We start from the raw sequence: 21,465 nt of genomic DNA, 5'->3' as shown, positions 1-21,465 counted from the left end.
AGTTCACTAGATTTTAGTAAATATTATGGCCTTAGACTGATATTGGCAACTGCTTCCCAAAATCCACATTAAGCCTCCAGGAATTCTAAGTATCCTCCATAGGAATTCTCATATATTGTGCTCACGCTATGTACACCAGTCAAAGTCCTATATTCAAAATTATGGTTCAGATACCCAAACTGCAGATGTGGGCCTATGCTGCTCAGAAGAGGCCTAGACAAAAGAATGCATCTCGAGAAGACACACAAGAGTTTGAGAGACTTTTTGACCAAGGAGTTTTGTTCAAGGCATTTAATATTCACATTTAAAATAGACAGAATATTTTTGCCCTGGGAACACTTCCTTTGCTATGTTTTGTGCCTATCCGAAAGAGAAGTGGATAAGAAAGCTCCTGTCTATATTAAGAATTAACTTACACTTCTGTAATGGCTAGTGCCTTTTGTATTACTAACTCTGTTTCTGCTAGTGATTGTAAGCTCATCCACAGACACATGATAGGTTTGAGCATGAGTTCCTAAACTTGCGCAAGTGTTACTCAGAAATATGGGCAATTCTTGGTCAAGAAGAACGAGTACTTTTTTTTCCCTGACTTTTTTTTTTGGCTGTTTTTCCAACTGATTATGTGTTTTTTGAAGACAAACACAATCAATGAGCTACTCTATACATCATCAGTGGACGCTTAAAAGAATTTCTTGAATAGATGCTAAATATTTTCTGGCACCCTGAAACAAGCCTCTGAAAACCCTGCAGCACAATAAGATAATTACTCCGTTGTTTACCATTTGTGAAGATAAATTATACTGGACCACTAAGACAATTTATGAGAATATCTAAATATCATGGCTTCCATTTTGGTATTTATGTTAAAGGAAACATCAGTCGGATGTCAGCTTCACTCTTTTCTTGACCACAGCATTTCTTAACAAACCAGAGTTTAAAATAACAAAAAAATAAAACGAGACTGTGAAGAAGCCAGTAGACAGTATCCAGATATGTCATATATGTCACTGATGCAATTTATTCCAAGAATGGATTTATACAACACAGCTAAGTAAGAATTTTGAGTGCAACTAGAATTGAAGTCTGGTGACAAAAAATCAAAGTCTAAGCCATAAAAATCTGTGGAGATAACTGAGAATCACAAAAACCCACTGGAGACATTGAAGTTACTTAGAAAACCAGAAACATCTCATGGCTTGTGATATCTGCTGCTGTATGGGCGACAAAAAGGCTAAAGCTCCTTTAGTGACATGTATAAGGCATATTGTCTTTCCATATCAGTATTCTATGCTAAGTTCAGTTTCGTATCTTGGTCACGGGTCTCTTAGAGGAGCAAACCTGAAGAGAAACAAAACATTTCTGAGAGTTTAACTGTTATCTCTTAGCCACAGAAGCCACTGCAGTGGCTTTTCTTCAAAAAGTATAAAAATAATACTTACATACTTGAATTAAAGAGGAAATGCTAACTAGTGTTAACTTTAAGCTGTCGAGGACTGGCATGAAACCTAATTTGACAAAGTTACCACAATAACCTTTTTAAGGGAAACATTTGCTTTAGATCCAGTTGGCTATTGATAAATCAAGGCACTAAGCTAATGCAGAGGAACTCCAACCAGACCCAGCACCGGTGCCATCCAGGTAAAAACCAAGTGACTGATGCTTTGACTTTTCCCTGGATTAGCAAGCTGTGGGCACTAAGATGTATCAGGTGCATCTGCTACTTTCCCAAAGGATTTCTGGAAAAGGAATAGTTGTGCTTGGAACAACACAGCCAGCCCTGTAAAGTATACTCAAAATGCTGTAATAAGCAGTAATTTTTCTGTGCATAAACCACATTAAAAGCATAAGCGATATTTTTCAAAAATAACACAAGAATTCCTCTTGAAAGTTACTGTGTAACTACTGCTCTTTTGCATTAAGCTGTGCGCAAACCTGAAAAATTGGCTTTGAAATGTGAATTTAAACTGATACCACTTTGCAAACAGCAAATATTCACTATGTTAACTTTCAGGACATGCATATCTGAGCAAGTACAGGGGAATAACAGACAGATCTATTTTCAAAGATAACAGAGTAAGGAGAGTGATACAGGGAACTTCTGTAAAAATTTATTCTGTCAGCATTTTTATTGACTCTCAACTAGACGATTCTACCAAGCTTCCCGCAGGTTATAAGAAGATACCAGTTCATAAAGTGTGAGGAAAAGCTTTAAGAAACGTGTGTTGTTATTATTGTGACCACTGCAGGAAAATATTTTCATTTGATAACTTGGAAGAAGGAACCACAGTGCCCTGGTTAACACCATCATGGCACCACTCTGCCGTTTCTCTAATAGCTGCTGTATGTCCCAGTGCCTCAGTATTTCAGAATGGACAGTCCTGCGATCTATGGATAACAATTCTCCAATTACGTAGGAAGGTTTCAGTGCAGCAGCCTACTGACCAGTAAGGCTTTGGATGGTATCAAGAATAGTGTTATCGGTGAAATGTAACAATTGGATTTTTTCACTCTCCACCTTTAATGTATATGTAGCATTGCAGAACTTTCTTTCAGAAATCAGATATCTAACACTAATAAATTATGCACCGATTACAGATGACCTTTGGAGTCGCTAAAGGCACAGTCACAATCATGCATTTAAAAAAATCTTGCTTTTCACTATAATGTGTGAGTGTATGAAATTAAATGAGGCTTGCAATATAATCAGTGTGGTTGGCTGCTTTAATGTATTCCATTTCAATTTAAAATCACCACAAGCCAAGAGTGACGAATCTAATTTGATCAGTTGTTCACAAAAACACTGAAAAGAGATGTAAGCAGACCTATCAACAGCTGGTAACATGGCCTGCTTTCAAAAGCAATTAATCGGCTTTTACACAAACAGAAACTCTTAAAATATTCAAAATCAGTTAAAGCTCTGCAGTATTAAAAAGGATAGTGGAAAGGAATTCTCCTGGTAAAAGCATCTCAAATATCCAGTTATTGCTTAAAATCACAAAAGCCAGGAAATTCAAATAGAAAGGTCAAATCTCTAATAAAAAGGTGCACTTGGGTGGTGTGCTAACAGCAATAACCCATTGTAACTCGATTTTGTAGGTTTGACTGCTCTTTATGAGGTGTTTCAACTGTATTTCATATTTAAATGGATTTTTATGAGTTCTTGCACATATTAAATATGCATATTTGACTGCAATCAAGTAAGTCCATGGATTACTAATAACTTGGTATAAAGCCTGTCATATGCAAAGAATACATGCTTTCAAAAGCAGAACAAGCTCCCATGTAATTCAGGTAATTAAAAATACCAGATCTTATTATTTCCCACTCAAAAAATACTGAGAGCAATGTTGTCTTATCTATCGTATCTGTCATGCCTGCCATAACTTAACTTTGTGGATTTTGGTCCTGGAGGCTGCACATTTTTCTCTGGCTGAGAACATTTTCTCAGAAGTTACTGAAACCAGTTCTGATTAATGAGACTGAAACTAACTTACAAATGGAACGGCACCTTACCAGACTGCAGCCATTCACTCAACCGCCAATTAGCATCTGCATGAGAGGAAATTTTTGAAAGCGTTTCAAATCAAGCAGAATTAGCCAAAACATATCTAAGGCTGTAACAGGAGATGACTGGTAGACAAGCCTTTTCTGGAGAATGATGATCTGGTGTATCAGCACATCGATGCTGTTGGAACACTTAGAATTCCATTGCCATTTACTTACTCAAATCGTTACCGCCGCCAATTTGAGGAAATGACTTTTCTACAGCATCAGGCACAAGGACAGCATATGCAGAAGTAAAATAAGACACCTGAAAGCAAACTGGTCTGTCAAAAACAGTCACTAAAACAGGGAAGATGACAACAGACTAAAGCATCTCTTGCTGAACAGAAGATCAGCTATAAACAAAATAAAAATGCTGTTTGTGATCTAGTTTGGACGAAGTACGTCCCCAAATTAAATACCGTTGCTTTATTTTGCTTGTGATGAAACCGCAAAGCCCGTACCCTTGCTCAAAGAACAACCACCTCATGAGGTATTTCATACAAAAAGGTTTGAAATACTAATAGATAAATCTATATTTAATAAACACTTGGCACAACCTACTCATGACTTTGTTCGAGTATTTGATAACAGCTTTCTCCCAAGTTAAGCTGTAGACGGTTAGCTACATATCAACATTATAACAATACATTTTTTAAATTTGAGCTTTCGTGACAGATTCAAATGTCTGTGATCTAACTCACTGTCATTTTCAGCCTTACTCACCTTCACCTACTTCCCACTCAATATTTTACACATTAGGAAACAAAACAGATCCCCAAAGCACCAGGAAAAAAGGTAAGATGAAAAAGCAGCGTATCTCCCTTCCATCTGGAAAGGGAACACACTATAACTCCAAACATAAAACCATTTAATAAACCCCTGCCCACCTTAAATTAATGTTTATCTGACTGTGAGGAGCAAGACAAATGTATAATTCTTGGTGATATACATAATTCCAGAAGAAAACCCCACAGAACTTGGCTGCTTAGATAAATTTCTGGAATGGCTGCACAACACAGGATTATTTCAGACCATGTGCAGAGGAGTCTTAGGTCATCCTCTAGAAGAAAAAAAAAAAAACCACAAAACCAAAATATTGCAGTACTTGCTTGCAGGGGACCCATATCTATAGGTACATACAAGTAAACATATCTACAGGTACACATGATGTCTATGCACCTTCAAGCTTTGTATTACAATAAAAGAAACTGCCAACATACTGCTCTTCCTGGATACATTCGTGCAAAAAACCCCTTTTTCTTCCTTTTTAAACGTTAACTTTTTCCCTTTTTCCTGTCAGACTTGTAGTTAATAATTACTTATTCCCCCTTAGAAAACTTCTGTGCGTTATAGAGCCAAACCTCCTCAGAAAACAGCTGCCTTTGAGTTGCTGGTGCTACAGTTACCTGATGTTCATACCACTAGTACCTGGGACCAGGAACATCCAATTCCCCCGTACCCACTGTTTTACAGATGTTGATTTACAAATTCTGTACGTTCACAGCACAAATGAAATGCAAGAACCATCCCAGCATAGACTGAAAGAGGGTTGTCTTTTCCTCTGCCACATGATAGAGTGACAAGAGTTGAAATACTCCACCGTTACTAACCCTGGTCATGGTCCTGCGTGCTAACTGCAAGGGAACGCTTTCAGTACAGTCATCTTCACAGCTATGAGATTAACTGGGGTACACAAGGAGCCACTGCTGGCAAACTATGTTACCTGTTCCTAATTTAATTAGACTTTATAAAAGATGAAGGAGCCTGAGAAATAATTAATCATACTTCACAAAATGCACATGGAAAGTCACCAAGTAACTGCTGCCCATTCCTGGTTAAACTTCTACCCTCTTCAGGGAAGCAACTTGGGCAAAGTTCCTGAAAAGCAAGCTTTTCACCAACCAAATCCAACAAACTACTCCTTGCCAACTTTAACTTGCAGCACTGGGGAAATGCAGTTGAGAAGATGAAGAATCACCAGGGTTCGGCACTTGGGAACATCACCTCTGTTCTAACCTAGCACAGAGTCACAGTAAAAAATGTATTATTCTGTTTTAACACATTGGCCAACTTCAAAAGAAAATGAAAACCAAACATTTCAATTTTTTTTAAAAACAACTGTTCGTGCTTCTCCCTGTGTGTTCCTCCTAAGTCCTCATAAGTAATCGCAAGACACTACAGAAGTGGAAAAAACACACACCTGCAGCTATTCTGATACAGGAGTCAGCAAATTATTTCTTTTTGCGGACCCCCACTCATACGACCTGCAAAGATTTGTATTCTCCATCCTGCCCTTCAACGTCAATGTTAAGACCGGCCATTCTGAAACGGTGAGATATCCCAGGCTCAGCTGCCAATAATACATCAAGGACACACCAATATACTCTGTCCCACTGATGCAACCAGCCTCACTATGAAGATGTCAATAATGTTTTATTCCTTCCCCCAATGAAGCATGTCTGCTGATCATCTCCAATTTGTGAAAAGTCAGCAATTTCAAACAAGGGCTATGGGAGATATGTATTCAGCAGAACAATGGATGTGAAACAGGGAAGCAGGTTACTTGGGTACCACAACATTAAGTACCTTCTGACAAAGACTGCATTAGCAGATGACAGGAGACTGAACACGTGGCAAACAAAATGCTTTGCAGATTTTCCTGTCCTTGATGTTGCAGCTGATCTGGAAGAGAATGTGCAAAGTCCCTCATGCAGACACAGCCTTTGATCTTAGTGTACCAACTTGATACACTTTAAAATCTGTGCATGGCTTTTGTCTTCCACTCTCCTTAAAGAGGTTCTACAAGTAAAATAACGGATTATCTGAGGCTGCTCTGTTATAAGGAAATATATTTTGAATGGTTTTCTTAAATCCACTTTGTAAACGTATTTTTTCCTTTTTCATTCTTGAAATTCAAGCAGAAAGAAGAAAGATTACAGTAGGGGCTTAGAAGAACCACACCCTCTGCTTCTCTACAAATAACCACAAAACAACAGCCTGCTCCCATGACACAAGTCAGAACTCTGTTCTGAAAGTGATTTTTAACAGGCTGTTTTCCAGACCTCATGACAGACTATTCTGAAAGAGTGGTGGGAGTTACAGCATTCTGCCTCCTCATGGTTAACTTTTATGGCTAGATGCCTCTCCTCAAGTCTTTACAAATAGCTATGTATACTTAAGAAACAGGTTATTCTGGGATGCAAGAACGGTTTATTTCAGAGCAACATGCTCTTCTCACTTTGCTTGAGGCTGTAACTGGAGGATACAGGGAACTCCTTTTATGTTATTTTTTCATTCTTTGATGAAAAGCCTTGAGGTGACTGGAGTGATGTATGTAACAGTTTTCTACGTTTGGCATCTAGCATGGTAAATTCATAGACTACATCTCTGGTGTAAGTTTTCCAGTACCACTACCTTCTAGATCTGAACTAGTCATGCTGGATCTCCTTTATAATCCATGAAGCAAAGAGGGGGCATTTCCCAGATGTGATCTACGCCAGCCTAGTAAAGGTGAGATTAGCTGAGCTGTGCCCATGAACCGCCTGATTCTGCCCACTATACAAAGGAGCAGAGGCTGATAAATTCACATACAAGTGCTTGAACTTTGAGACCTCAAAGTCAGTGGAGATGAAATGCATTCCTCTCTGCAGGGAGTTTCCTCCACTAGTGACATTTGGTGTGGAAGGCCTGCTTTGCTTTACGTAGACAGAAACTGAGCAGCAGGGCCTTTATTCACAGTTCCTATATATTCAAGTACCTATGTAACAAGCTAAGGAGTATGCAACAAGCTGAATATAAACCAACAATGAACCCTCGCAGGAAAGAAGGCCAACAGCACCCTGGGCTGCATTAGCCAGAGCTTCACCAGCAGGTCGAGGGAGGTGACCCTTCTCCTTTGCTAAGCCCTGGTGAGAAACATTTGCAATTCTGGGTCCAGTGCTGGATCCCCAGTACAAGACACATGGACTTACTGGAGTGAGTCCAACAGAGGGCTACAAAGACAATTATAGGGACCGAAGCATCCATCACATAAGGAGAGGCTGAGAGAGCTGGGACTGCTCAGCCTGGAGAAAGGTCAAGGCGCAGGACCTCATTGATTTGTATAAATACCTGGTATGGGCAGCAAAGATGGAGTTAGGTTCATGTCCATGGTGCCCAGTGACAGACTGAGAGGCAATGAGCACAAACTGAAATACAAGAAATTCCACGTAAACATAGTACCTTCCTTTTTTACTCTGAGGGTGGTCAAATGATAGAAAAGGCTGCCCAGAAAAGCTGAGGTGTCGCCATGCACAGAAATACCCAGAACTGAAGTCCACATGGCCCTGAGCAATCCGCTGTGGCTGACCCTGCTCTGAGCAAGGATTTGGACTAGATGACCTCTGGAGATACCTCCTTGCCTTAGTCATTCTGTGATTCTCTTGCTAAGGCTGAACTGGTATTTTCTGTGCAGAAGTGGATCTCATCTCTCTTGTGTTCATGCAAAAGGTCACTTCTTACAGCCTTGGCACCACAATAACTTAGTGAAGCGTATCACTCTTGCCAGCAGAGAGGGGAGACGTATGCAGTCTCTTGGCCACTTCACTGAACTGTGACCCTTCGGCTTTTTGAGCTATTTCATACTATAGCAGTATTAATCTCTCATCTCTACTAGGACCTCACTGTTGCACGTGTAGCATGAGTGACAAATTTAGTCTCAAATACCACCATGTACACACCACTTTGGGAGGCATATCCAGTGGTGGATCATCTATGGCTGAGTGGAAAATCCTGCCCACGGAAAGATAAAGGATTCTCTGTTCACTCCTCTCCCCAGTTTGCATCTATCAAAGCATCAGATGGATTTCCTCTAAAGGGAGGAAAACTTTTACATGTGCCCCCACTCATTCCTGAGCTCACTGCTGTTGCCTACCATAGCTCATTTCCTAACTCATCATTCACTCTCTTTTTTTAAAGGTATTGTGTATCAGCTGAAAAGATAAGGGTGGTTTCTTACTATAAATAAAAGGCCTGTCACTGAGGTAATTTACATTATCTTTATAATTGGGATATACTGCACTAGAGAGCCTTGCTTTGTAATAGAAGTTTGTTTGACCCTCAGGCATTCCTTAGGCCTCTCCTAGTTAGGCCCAGTTGGTTACACAAAGCACCCACATTGTTGGAAAGTTTTAAATGTAAAAATTTCTGTGTAAGTTCAACAGTATTTTTTTTCTTAGTGCCATTTGTCGTTCAGTCTGCAAAAGAACTCAATTTAAAAAGCCAAAGTATATATACTAATTTGAATTATGCTAAGAACATGGTTTATCATAATAATGGCCTTCAAAAATGTGTGATTCAACAGAAATACTGGCCTACTCCAGACATTTCAAAAACATCAGCTTGCAACTGCTGAAGAAACTTCCCAAGAAGGATGTACTCCATGTGTAGAACTGCTGATTTCTGCAAAGAGACACTTCCTCCCAAATCATATTTTATCTTTGGAGGACAACAAAAAAAAATTCTTTACCACATACTTTTCCAGAGACTACTTCTCTTCCCTGCTTTACACATACAGAATGAGACGATACAAAGTGATCTGTTTTCAAACTAAGCCAACTCTAGAATTCTTACCAAGATGACATGCCATTCTAAGGTTCTGCCTACAATCATACAATAGTTTTCAATAATAGATACATAGAGATCTTATTTAACACTTCCCTAATCAAAGAAAAACTTCATACAAGATAACAAGTACAATCATAATGAAATCCAAAGTTTGGAGAGCTCCTACTGGAAATACAGGACCTAATTTTAACTTCATTGGGTTACAAAACCCCATAAAAACAAAGGCTATGTTTTGCAATGAACTATTTCACCGTCAAACTGTCCTGCAAATTAGTTTCATTTATTGTTGTCTCTTCAAATTCTTCAACATTTCTGTTTCTCAGGACTCTCTCCTGTGTTTTCTGTATTGTGGACTTTAGGATCATTTTTTGGTCAAATTCACTGCATACATCTGTTTTGTTCTTTTATGTCTTTATTCTTCTTTCGCACTAATGCTTTCCTCATGTAATTCAGAACAGACATATTCCCTTTCCTCTATAAAACACGACCTATTCAACAAAAATCCCCATGTGAATCCCTATGACAGTATAATAAAAAGTTACCTTAGTATTTGTATTTTGTTGGGCCCTTGATTACTGTACCAATAGTACCATGGATATTGATGTGACAGCTCAAAGTTCTTTAAATAAAACCCACAACCCTTCCCTCCCCCATGAAACAGAAAGGTTTACTCTATGATTGTTATGTTGCAAAAAGTCCTCAAGAACTCAAATCCTATCAAAGTGCAACATAATTTTTGAAGAGCAACGCTGAACCACCAATGTTGTTTCTATAGTCAGGGCAGAGGTACACAGACAAGTAACTGAAAGGCATCCTAATGTACAAATGTGCAACAGGAGGCTATGCCATGGTAATTACCTGATTATCTTATCCGGTGGTAATCTGTGGTTATACCTTTCCCTCCTTTCATTTATGCTCATAAAATCTTTGTGAAGTCCACGTGTACCGCTACTCTCCTTTTGCACCTATTTTTTGGGGAAGGATGCAAACCCAATGGCAGGCCTGGGGCTTTCACAGCAGTAAAGCACCAGCATCTCAGTCCTTGCAAGGACACAGGACTAAAGCATGTAGCAGGTGACAATGGACACCAGTGGCAGCAGAAAGCTGAAAGCAATTTCCAAAGGATCTCTGAACAGTAAGACTATTAAAAACCAAACCAAAACAAAAAGGGGTGAAGATGAGAGCTCTTGAAAGCCCAGCATGCCTATAATTTCTCAAAAATAAAAAATAATTAAAAAAAAACTTAAAAAATCTACCCTGATGATCATATTTTCCCCCTAAAGAGCAGTTAAGAGAACTGAAAGAAGGAAAGCTAGAATGTGCCAGGACTGCAATCCGTTGCTATCAAACCCACTCTTTTATACTACACATATTAGACACCATACAAAAGACAAACATTCTACAGTGGCTGCCATAACTTGAACTGCTTTCCTTCCCACTCAGGAACATCCTCACTTTCTGAAACACACTTTCACGTTGGAAGAGCTGAGCAAACCCAGGACCTACACAAGCAGGAGAGCTTTTTGACAGGGCTGCAGAGATACCTGAAGAAGGAGAAGCAGTGAGAGCAGCAGCCAGCCCCATCACAGGTGCCTCAAAACCCACGGATACCATGGCAAAAATGGGTGCTGGGGGGACAGCTTACAACAGGGCAGATTTGGGATTTGGTTACCCACACCCTATGGGTCAGTGCAGCCTCAGTGTTCACTAGCAGGACAGAGAATACATGTATGTATCAAAAAATCGCTAGTGGCAAATGCCACAATAGACCAAAAAACATCCTTTTTGGTACTTGCTAGAAAACACAGGCATGCTCATATGTTAACAGACTAAATACTGAAACAAAATGCATGTTTTGTCTAAACAGGAACTCCTGACTGAATACTTCTCATGTTCAAAATTTGCCACAACAATACAATAAAACCAAACCAAAGACTTCGGGTCATATTCAAAAGTTCAAAATGGCATGGATGCTTCCCTGCAATTTCTGAATAATATCACAGTTTTCTGGAAATACATAGAAAATGTGGTTATTTTTGCTGTGTCCTTATAGCCAGGTTGCCATTATGGCTACCTGCATCCCTGTGGTATCTGAAGCATGGCTTAAATCGGGAAACAGCTGATAAATCTTTGGAGAACAGCAATGGAAAAAATAGAAATACTGTTTTTAAACTTGCATCCAGACTTTCAAAAACTAAGCCTTCAGCTAAGAACCTCTTCTTCTTTCTCTCTCTCTAGATGCAACTACTAGAAGAGTTGCAGCAGTTGTACCTCACTGAATGCTTGCATTTCATGTTCCAACATCTGCTGCTTTTGCCAAACTATAGGCATACTTGTTTCCAACCTAGACACTACACTTTTGACTTTCTAAATTAAGTAATATTTGAAACAATTGAATTACATGTCAAGTCATCATGAAATTGCATGCATGATAACCAATTTCAAATCCATTGATTCCTGTACAACAAAAAATTTGAAGTATGAAATAATAAAAATTATCTACATCAAGGTCTTGACTCTCGTTTACCATTACTGTTCAAAAGCACAGTAGCTAATGCTCTTAGTAAGTACATTAACTGTATTTGTTTTGGTCACTCACTGTGAACTATTTTTCATTAAGGATGTTTTAAACTACAGGCTCAGCTCTAGCAAAAAAAAAAAAAAAATCAAAACAAGTCTAATTTAAGGTGAATACAAATCTGTATGATTTATGAACAGCATAAAAATAACACATTTTTAAAGGATTCCTTTAAAGCTTTGTCCTCTCCCTAAAATATGTAACAAAATTTCTAATAAAAATATTAATCTGATAAACTTGCTACTGCTACGTTCTGCTGGCTGTTTATGCAACATATATTGTTACACCATAAACACAAAACAATACCATAACGAGTTAAAAGTTTTAATTCCACATCTGTAAAATGCTATTAACGTCAAATTTTATTTGTTTTTACCATCTAAATAAACTAGCTCAGGCTGTCACTCACTCCTTTTTATTCATTTTTTGTTTTGTCTTACTGCATGCATCTCTCGCAAAGCGAAAAATGTCTATTTAAAGATAAGTGAAAATACCACAGTAGGTAACGTTTTCATGTCAAAATAATTACATTATTATATTCTGAGCTAAATAATATAAGATAGGAAAACATTTTGATATGCATTTGACAGTTGTAATCCTGGCAGGATCAAATCAACTTCTTCCAAACTCAGTTCTGCTTGATGAAAACAAACAAAGAGCTCCCTAACCCGATCAGCCACCCGTCCCACCATCTAAGCCCCCTTCCAGAAGAAGGACGAGCCAGGACAGAAGAACGTCCTGCTGGATCCTTTCTTCAAGGCTGAGCCACGTTTTGGCCTGTCACAGAAGACTCATTTGCTCTCAAAAGAACAATATGGAATTACAGTAGCCTGAAACATGATATTTGGTAGTTGGACTGTTATGAAGAGAGAATCCTCGAAACAAAAACCAACCAAACAAAAAGAGGTAATTCTCTCTCTTTGTATCTCACAGAGACGCTCTTCGTCATGGAAAGAGCATGGCTTTGCTGAGAAAAGGACCTGAAAATATGTTCTCCAAATGTTTTCTCATGCACTCTTTATTTTCACGGTGGTAAGACCCATGGCTTCCAGTGCTCATTTTCCCCCAGACACAGATTAACCTGGATTGGCTGATACTGGTGGAGAGATGGCAAAAATGTAATGCTCCTTTATGAAGGGAAGTATTCTTTGATTTAATAAACCAAATTTCAGCTGCATTTAGACACTTCTGTCTTGTGCTGCGTTTTTATACATCTATCATGCACCATTTTTGTGTTCCCTACGGAATGAAACAAATATTTTCCATTATGCGATTCTCTACATAGCCTTCTAGTCCTAATAAAGAGAATTTATCTCCATCCATTTCTTAGAGAAGAGAGTGCAACTATATTTTCATCATGTCTTTGATATAAATCCTTTGTTTGTTAAGAACACAGGAAGATATTTCAAAATAAATGTCTCCCATGCAGTTATTATACTTCAGTAAGTATAATAATTAAAATAATTTTATTTACAGAATTAATTTGCATCTTGGATATCAAATAAGGATCCTGTTCTCACAGTCTGTGTTCACAAATAATGACTATGGGTTTCTCTTAGAAGTCAATATAATTCAAACTGGTTGGGGGACAAGTTCACCTTAGGACTTGTATGCTCAGCAGACGCAAGTTGAGATAACTACATTTCAAATCAAGAAGACGACAGACTCACATCACCTATAGACTCAGGCAAAGTTTGGGAGCTTAAAAAAGCTTTTGGCAAATACTACGTAAGGCAGTTGCTTTATATAATAAGCACAGAAAATTTACACACCAATACATGTGCATACACAGTATTAAGTCTTGAAGCGTTCCACAGAAATGTCAATAGTTTCTATTTGTTCTGACACAGAGATCACAATTTTCTTCCTTTTTATTAGCATCACAGACTGTGACCACTTACTTTTTTCCATCATCCCTTTCACATGAATCCTGTTTTCTGTTACTGGAAGTGTTTTCTCCTTGGTGGTTTGCTTTAATAATGTGACATAGTAAATATGTGTTTGCTGTCACAATGAGTGTGAGAGAAAGCTTTGTACTTCTGATGTTATTTTGATACAACACGGTGTTACAGAATGGAAAAAAAAAATCACCTAATCTAACACTTTACAACACTCTCTTCATTCAGTCTACCAAAGGTAGCAAACGTCTGACTTAATGTATAGAAAACAGAGTTTCTATTTGCCCAGTTTTAATAAAATGTCAGCATAAAAGAATGATAAATTATCCTCAGTATTAATATTCTCTTCTCTAACATGCAGTAAACCATTATTGGTTTCAATCTGCACAGTTAGACAAATTTATAACCAAGTATGTGCAACAGTAAGTAATAAAACGGCATATAGACGTGAACGTATATAGATAGGAAAAAATCACTTTTTAAAAAGCAGATTTACTCAATAAAAGAAATCTTTGGCCCGTGAGAGATCCGCTGCATTCCCTGTATCTTTTGTGAAGTCAGGGTTTCACTTCACATATACACAGCCATACACAACACTTTTCCAAACATCTTTACAGCTGACACCAGATACCCCCAACCAAAATACAAAGTTATAAAGGTGTTCAGTTAAATCACAAAACTTTCTGTAACTCCAGCTACAGAGTCTTTCAATTTAAAGACATAAGGTATCAGTGACAAAAATGAAGAAGCTCCAAATTTGCAGGCAACACAGCCAAGGTTTCCAACCCAATTTTAAGGGAAATAATAATTAAACACATGAAAGTCCTTCCACAACCCTCTCAAACTGTATTGGCCATGAAGAAAGGGATAAGGAGGGCTGGTACCATGCACAGCACTGTACACCATCTTCAGTAGGTCACTGGTCTTTTAAATAATCTCTAGTGAACAAATAAGATTTCAGAAAGTTTTTAGTAGATAATTACACTTCCTGATTTTGTAATTAGTGGAACTACATGTAATTACATAATAATTATGACGGTAATTACGTAATTAAGATGTATAATTATGTAGTAAAAAACATTATGGAAATAAAAGCCATCAACTGTATAAGCACAATACATTTTTAAAAATAAATTCTGTATCATCTGTTTAAAGCTACCATTTTCCTCAAAATATCAAAGTGATTATGAGCCATCACTGGCAAGTTCTAAAATACATTTCTTATGAGACTTAAAAATCATACAGATAATTGTATCTTTTTTTAAATCTCTTTAAAGCCTTAGCTTTACATTACCCTTCTGATGTCTAGGCACATGTATACCGAATGGATTATACAGAGTTAAATTGTTTATGTTTATGTTTCCAATTTGTATTAAAATAACTTTTAAAAAATTAGCATCCATGTCAGAAGGCTGGTATCTAAAAGGCAGGAATATTTCTTTTTTTTAGTACGCTGCCAGATCCATCCAACTTAAGGGCCTGCTAACATGAAAAACATGCTAGTCTTGCACTTTCCCCTAGAGAAAGGAGCTTGCTGCTGTGAGAAGCAGTACTCTGTAAAAGAAGCCTTGTCACTTCTGACTTGCATTTGGCAACAACAGAATTGCCCTCCGTCAAAAAACAACCCCAAGCTTGATCAACAGAGACAGAACCAGAAAGATAAAAGGTCTCTATGAGAAAAATTTCAGAGTTGTAGATAAAAAAAAAAACAGTGAAGAAAAAACAGCTTTACAAAGTATCTTCTGTTTAGAGAAACTCATAGGAGAACTGATGGGGGAGGCAGATGACATCAGATAGACAACACCGCTACAGGGGCTGGAACAAGTTGGCAGGTATCTATGTACCTAAGTAGGAAGAAAATCCTGATGTGCAAAAGAGAAGATGTTACTGTTCACCTTTTCCCACATACAGAAAAAAAATTCTAACACTAGCAGCAGGATAATTATTTGAAGAAGTCAGATAACTATTCCAATTCACGAGGAGTCAGAAGTTATTTAAGCCACTACTCCATCCCACCTGCAACATTACTACAATGTGCAAGGAAAAAAGTCTTCATTAATCAAAACCATTGCTGTAACTCATTATTTCCACTTATTTCATTCACAAGCAGAGAAAATAATTCATAACAATTCATAACTCCAAGAGATGTGTCACAGCCCATTTGAGTTTTGTGTTCAGAGAAAGAGTTATAGAAAAGTACAGTGTCATATGGTTTACTCAGATTTTGTAGGTTTAACAAAAAGATCACACAGAAATAGAATGAAGAAAAAAAGTTACACCTAAGATATTAAAAATGGCCAACTGGCAATCAAAAAAAAGCTTGATCATTAAGGGAGGATGACTTAAGATTTAAAGACCAGCTAGCTGCCTATACATTACTTCAAAATGGTTAAAAAGCCTACAATGAATGATTTTCAACAGTTTTTGCTTTCAAAAAAGCTAGTGAGATTTAAACATACTCAAGAAACGGTGACTCAGATTTAAAAAAAAAAGTTCAGAAATCTTCCTCTTCAAAACAACACATTAAGGAAAAATGAACAAGTGGTTTTGAAGATATACTCAAAGATTAAATTCTTGAAAATTAGTATTTTACAATCTCTTCAAAACAACATGATTGGGAGACAAAGTACTTGACAGCAAATGTGCAGAGGAGCATTTGTTTGCTTGGATGTAAAGATCACTATAGTGAACTGCAGCCTTAGCGATAGCGTCTAGAGATGTGACGCAAACAGAAACGCTTTGTTTACCAAACTGCATGCTTCCCAAAGAGATACGCCCAGTTTCAGCTGTTGCCATCTTAAAAATAAATCCGCATGCACATATGCACTTTGCTTATTTATATGATTTCTCCTAATCTTCCCCTGGAAAGTGCACATAGTTAACTATATCCCCTTTCTTATTTATCACAAGTACTTTTTTGTATTCTTCCTGCCTGTATATTGATAAACATTTGGCCAGTATTTCCGATGCTAGAAGTCTCCGTTTCATTACACTAGTTTCACACACAGCACAATCCTCCCAGCTCCATCTCACATCTGCTCTCCTCCCCGAATCTGACTGAACCCCCACCCAGGCCGAACCTCAGGGCAGGAACATCTCCTTGCTCAGGCCTGTCCTTGCAGCCCCACCTGCCCTTGGTCTGTGTTTCCCTCAGCCTCACCATTGCCAGCAGCCGACACGAGGACACGCACTAATCCACACTGACAGGCAGCTCTACCAACATCTCCATTATAAACTGTCTTCTTTCAAAGAGTTACCAAAAAATCTTCCATTAAAAAACAAACAAGCAAGCACTTCTACCTGCTACCTGGCACACTAAGTTATGAACACACTGGGGAAAAACACCCAGCACTGAAATGACAGGATTCACACAAATCTTCAGAGCTGAATTTTATTTTATTTTTGTTTTTAATGTTTAGGTCACACAGCCCAGAAGAGTTTCATTTTTTTCCCCAACATAATTTTGCAGTTTATTCATCAATGAAGTAAACTAGGCACACTTCTGGTGTTTGTGCGGAAAGGTGGAGTGAGGCACACACGAAGCTGTGATAGAAGTGTGAAATTACCATCTGAATATGCATTTGGTTTTATAAAATGACAGTCTATAAGCATATGATTGAAACAATGGTATTCTGTTTCCAGACCATAGCATATACTTTGAAGATGTAAGTCTTCCTAACAAACAGAAACATTTAACCACTCTTCCCAAAGTTACCTTCCTCTCACCCTCACTTTCTCCTGCTTACCCATTCAATGGATATAGCCAGACTTTTCAGAATCTAGTAACCACGGGCTCAATAACTGAAAATATTCTGTGAAAGAATATACCACAGCATCTTTGCAATTTCTGGCCCTGAAACACTTCAATGCCTTGCAAACAACATTTGAGACCTTCCCTCTCTTAGAAATGGGATGGTGAAAAGGTGGTGGCTTTCAGCCCCATTCTACGGTATGGAACAGAAAAAAATCCTGTGACTAGAATCTTATTTCTCTAAAAAAAATTGCAGCACCGCCAACAACCTGAGTGATATTAAGGCTTTTGGAATAATGCTGCAGCCATTGTGAATCAGGAGGCTGCAGCATCCTCATCTCCCATGAAGGCTTCTATTTGATGCCAGGAGGGGGAACTGAACTAGAGACACCTGCGTGAGGCAGAGCAGTTGTTCTGACTTTATGTGGGCTACATTTATCTTCATTTTTTAAAGGTTTTCATTTTACTGTAGAAGCAAAATGAAAACAGTAATATCTTTGAATATTTAACAATACCATTGAATGGAATAATGATATAAAGCTTACTACACTCTATTTTGATCTCCTGATGACACAGCCATAAAAATACATTGGTTTCCATTTCTGAAGTTAAGGCGTACAGAGTGAGCATACTCCTGTATTTAAACATCATGTATTTAAAATCACTGATAGTTTACCTATCCTTTTTTCATCCAGATGAACAGAAGATGCTACTACTTCGCTATTCCTGCCACTTCTCACTTCTTCGACTGTTCACTTAAGTAGCAATGTCTGACTAAACCCACAATCCAGCTTTGAAAAGCTAAGTGTAAGAAAGTGCTAAAACATTTTGAGTATGTTACTAGTCACAACGGAGCACTTATTCCCCTCCTGATTAAAAAAAAAGCAGGACAAACAGCCTTTACAGTAATATCGGTATCTGTAAATTAGGGGGTTTAGAATAGTGATATGGAAAATTAAATTGCTTTTTGACCCAATACTAACTGTGCAATAATTCCCAATTTACAAAGACAGCAAAGGAATTACAGAATTTCACTTTGAGTAGTATGACAACTAAGAACCTTGCACTGTATCAGAATGTTAACATATTAAACCATATCACCATGACAGACCTAAACTTCCAGATGGATTGAAATATTTGTTTGGAGGATAAATGCTACTATTAATGATAGGACTATAATCCTGGATGGTATAAATGGCAGCTAACTTCACCAGCCACTGAAACAATACGCTGGTTGGTCTACATGGTGCTTTATTTTTTTATTCTTCCAGGGAAAAGATGGACCAACAACAGTATATAATGATTACAGGAGATCACAAATGAAGCATGAGCGAACAATGCTGCTGCAGATGTTGCAAACACCATACTTGTATAAATAAGCAGAAGAACAGGCTGCAAAACACGTTAATTATCTTTCTGCTGTATTCCACTCTAATAGACCTGATGTACTGAAGGTCTATTGAAAACCCCAAAACAAAACAAAAACCTAAACCAACCAACCAAAAAACAACATCAAAAAAGCCACACAAACGAAAACAAACCTGCAGAGAAGTGGAAAACTGTCTCCCTGTTCCTCAAAAAATTTCAAGTTAGTAGTTGAAAGACACAGAAGACAGCATACAAGTTTTATATATGTAAAACTCTCTAAGAGAATAGTCTATTACCCATGTGCACAGATAAACCTCAGAAAGCAAAATTCATCTTAGATACAAAGAGCTCTCTAAGTACAGTGAAGCATCAACAGAAACTGGCTGTAAAACTTGACAAGTGGTAGAACCTGCATCACCAGAGGATTTTTGAATTTAGCCTTTCTTTAAAAAAATAGGCTTTAGTATTGATCCTCTTGTAGGAAAAGAGAACAGCTTGGATGTCTTTTTGAACTCCCACTTATTTAAAAATTATTATTTTAGATTCAATTTCAACAAATGGTATGGACCTTCAGTATAAATAGCTGAACAAATAAAACCTGTTTGGTAACTAAGATTCTGCACTTTGAAGAGGCAAGTACAGAAAATGCAAGTGTACTAGTAGTGAAATCTCAAGGTTATGAATGAGAGAGGACATGAATTCCTTCAAACTACAGTGGAAAACACATTTATATTTTGAATCTCTAGCCATCAAAAATTCTTTCTTTTAATCAAATAATGCTCCAAAATGCCTAACACCTAAAGCTACTACTAAGAATAAACAGAATCTACAAGAAAGAAGAAAAACTGGTCTTTAAAAATTCAGGAAAAATGACAAAGAAGGGTAGAATCAACAGAAGTCCATCCAACTCAGACTTTGGAAAAAATGTCCCAAAAATAAGCAAAAAAACTCTCAAAACCAAAACAACAGTAAATAAGTGGCTTACTCACATAAAAAGTAAAGAAGAGACTGAAAATACCAAAGATGTACAAAATCTACATTAAAATTTTGCCACAATTTTTGATAAAAGCAATGATACTGATCACAGGTCAAGGACAGAATGGCTTGTGAATGATGGCATGGAAACAAAATTTTTTGGCTTCCAAGCAAAATAAACATGAGCTTTGTGTTATGTTCACTAATCTTCCATTTCAGAACTGCAACAAAATTGGCATATGAAAATTATTTCGATCCTAGAGAGTTTTACATCAAGCATATCAAATCAGTAACATATATTACTTGAAAACAGAAACCAGTATCTATAAAATAAAAAGGTGACCCAAATAGCCATAAGCAATCATTCTCAAGTTCTGCATGTATTTTAGAGAAATACAAAGATGTCCTCTGTCCATCTGAAAAATGGGACGGAATTGTACGTACGTTTACTAAACTCATCTAGTTCATCTCTTTGAAGAGAAGCAATTTTCAAAGGACAACTAACAGATCTAATTTATCTGGCCTTAACACCTGTTGCAGCACCAGGACTGAAATCACCGGCTAGGTAAAGATTCTACAATAACTTTCAAGTAGCTAAGAAAAAAGAGAAAAATACACCATGCTGAAAGGTAAATTGTCCAAGAGCACAGAAGATCCTAGCAGAGTTCTTACAATTCCTTGACAATTACTCTAGAAACTAATTTTATTGAAGTTTCTCCAATTAGCAGTGAGGGTCCAAGAAACATTTTCCGATTAAGGCAGGTGGGAAATAATGTGAATGCAGAAGCCACCATACTGTTTTTCAGAGATAATTAAATAACCTTGAAGTCTAAAATTACAAATAAAGAGTCCAAATGAACGAAACCAGGAAAATCAAAGTAAAACAAAATGCCATAAACATGAGATATGAACTCACGATTCTGAAATGAGAGGAGGGAAAAAAAAAACCAAACCTCAAGATTTCTATAATTACTTAACTACAAGTTAATGATACAACTATGAGCAGGGCACAGGTGACTCAAGGAAGCATCAGCAAACATACAGGTCCAGTGTACAAGACACTGGATAAACATCATCTAAAATAGCATGTCATTTCTAGTTTCTCACACTCAAAGTTTAATTCAACCTAGAAAAGACTGCACACAAAAGTGCTAAGAGGAAAGATCATGCAGCAGAGACCAATTCCTCCTAAAGAAAGTTGGGAGTTTCTCTGGCTTAGATTTAAACAAAACAGAGAAGTTACCACTGTTCCAAAAGCACGGCAGAAAACATCAGGGAAAGGAAAGAAAGAAACATGTTGTAAAAGGACACAAAGAAGTTAGAATGGGAAAATAATAGAGAATTTTCAGTCATCATAGACTGAGGGTCCGAAACACATCTTGAACAGCAGCAAAAGGGGAGGAACCACCCACAAGTTTCAAAATGAAGTGCCATAAACTTGCAGTCCTTAAAGATGTGGTGGTCTGCAGCAGCAAGGGACTGGATGTCATCACCCAAGAAGCTTCTTCTACTCTTATATCCTTATATCAGGCAAGAGATCGATAAAGTAAGATTGGTGGGACCTGCACGTGGCTTTATTGAGAATTCCAGGTTGGCCAAGCACCAGCCCACCTTCAGAAATACCCTTCTGTCAGCTTGAAAATAGTGCAGCTGCACAAGACCCATGAACCCATTACAGCTTAGAAATGTTTCAGTTCAGAAATGTTATGGTATTTTGAAGAAGAAGAAAAATAATCCTCCTAACG

The 21,465-nt window shown here is 37.7% G+C and overlaps 1 protein-coding gene across 2 annotated transcripts in view; it reads right to left on the bottom strand.

Annotated features, from left to right (window-relative positions):
* Positions 1–21,465, bottom strand: part of POLA1 (DNA polymerase alpha 1, catalytic subunit) — a gene marked incomplete at both ends in the record, with an annotated part of 204,290 nt that overhangs the window by 20,463 nt on the left and 162,362 nt on the right. The gene's annotated exons all lie outside the window — the stretch shown is intronic.

This window comes from Nesoenas mayeri (genome assembly GCF_963082525.1).
Source record: "Nesoenas mayeri genome assembly, chromosome: 1".
Taxonomy (NCBI): domain Eukaryota; kingdom Metazoa; phylum Chordata; class Aves; order Columbiformes; family Columbidae; genus Nesoenas; species Nesoenas mayeri.
Note: the sequence above shows the minus strand (reverse complement) of the source record. Positions and strands in the feature narration are given on the sequence as shown.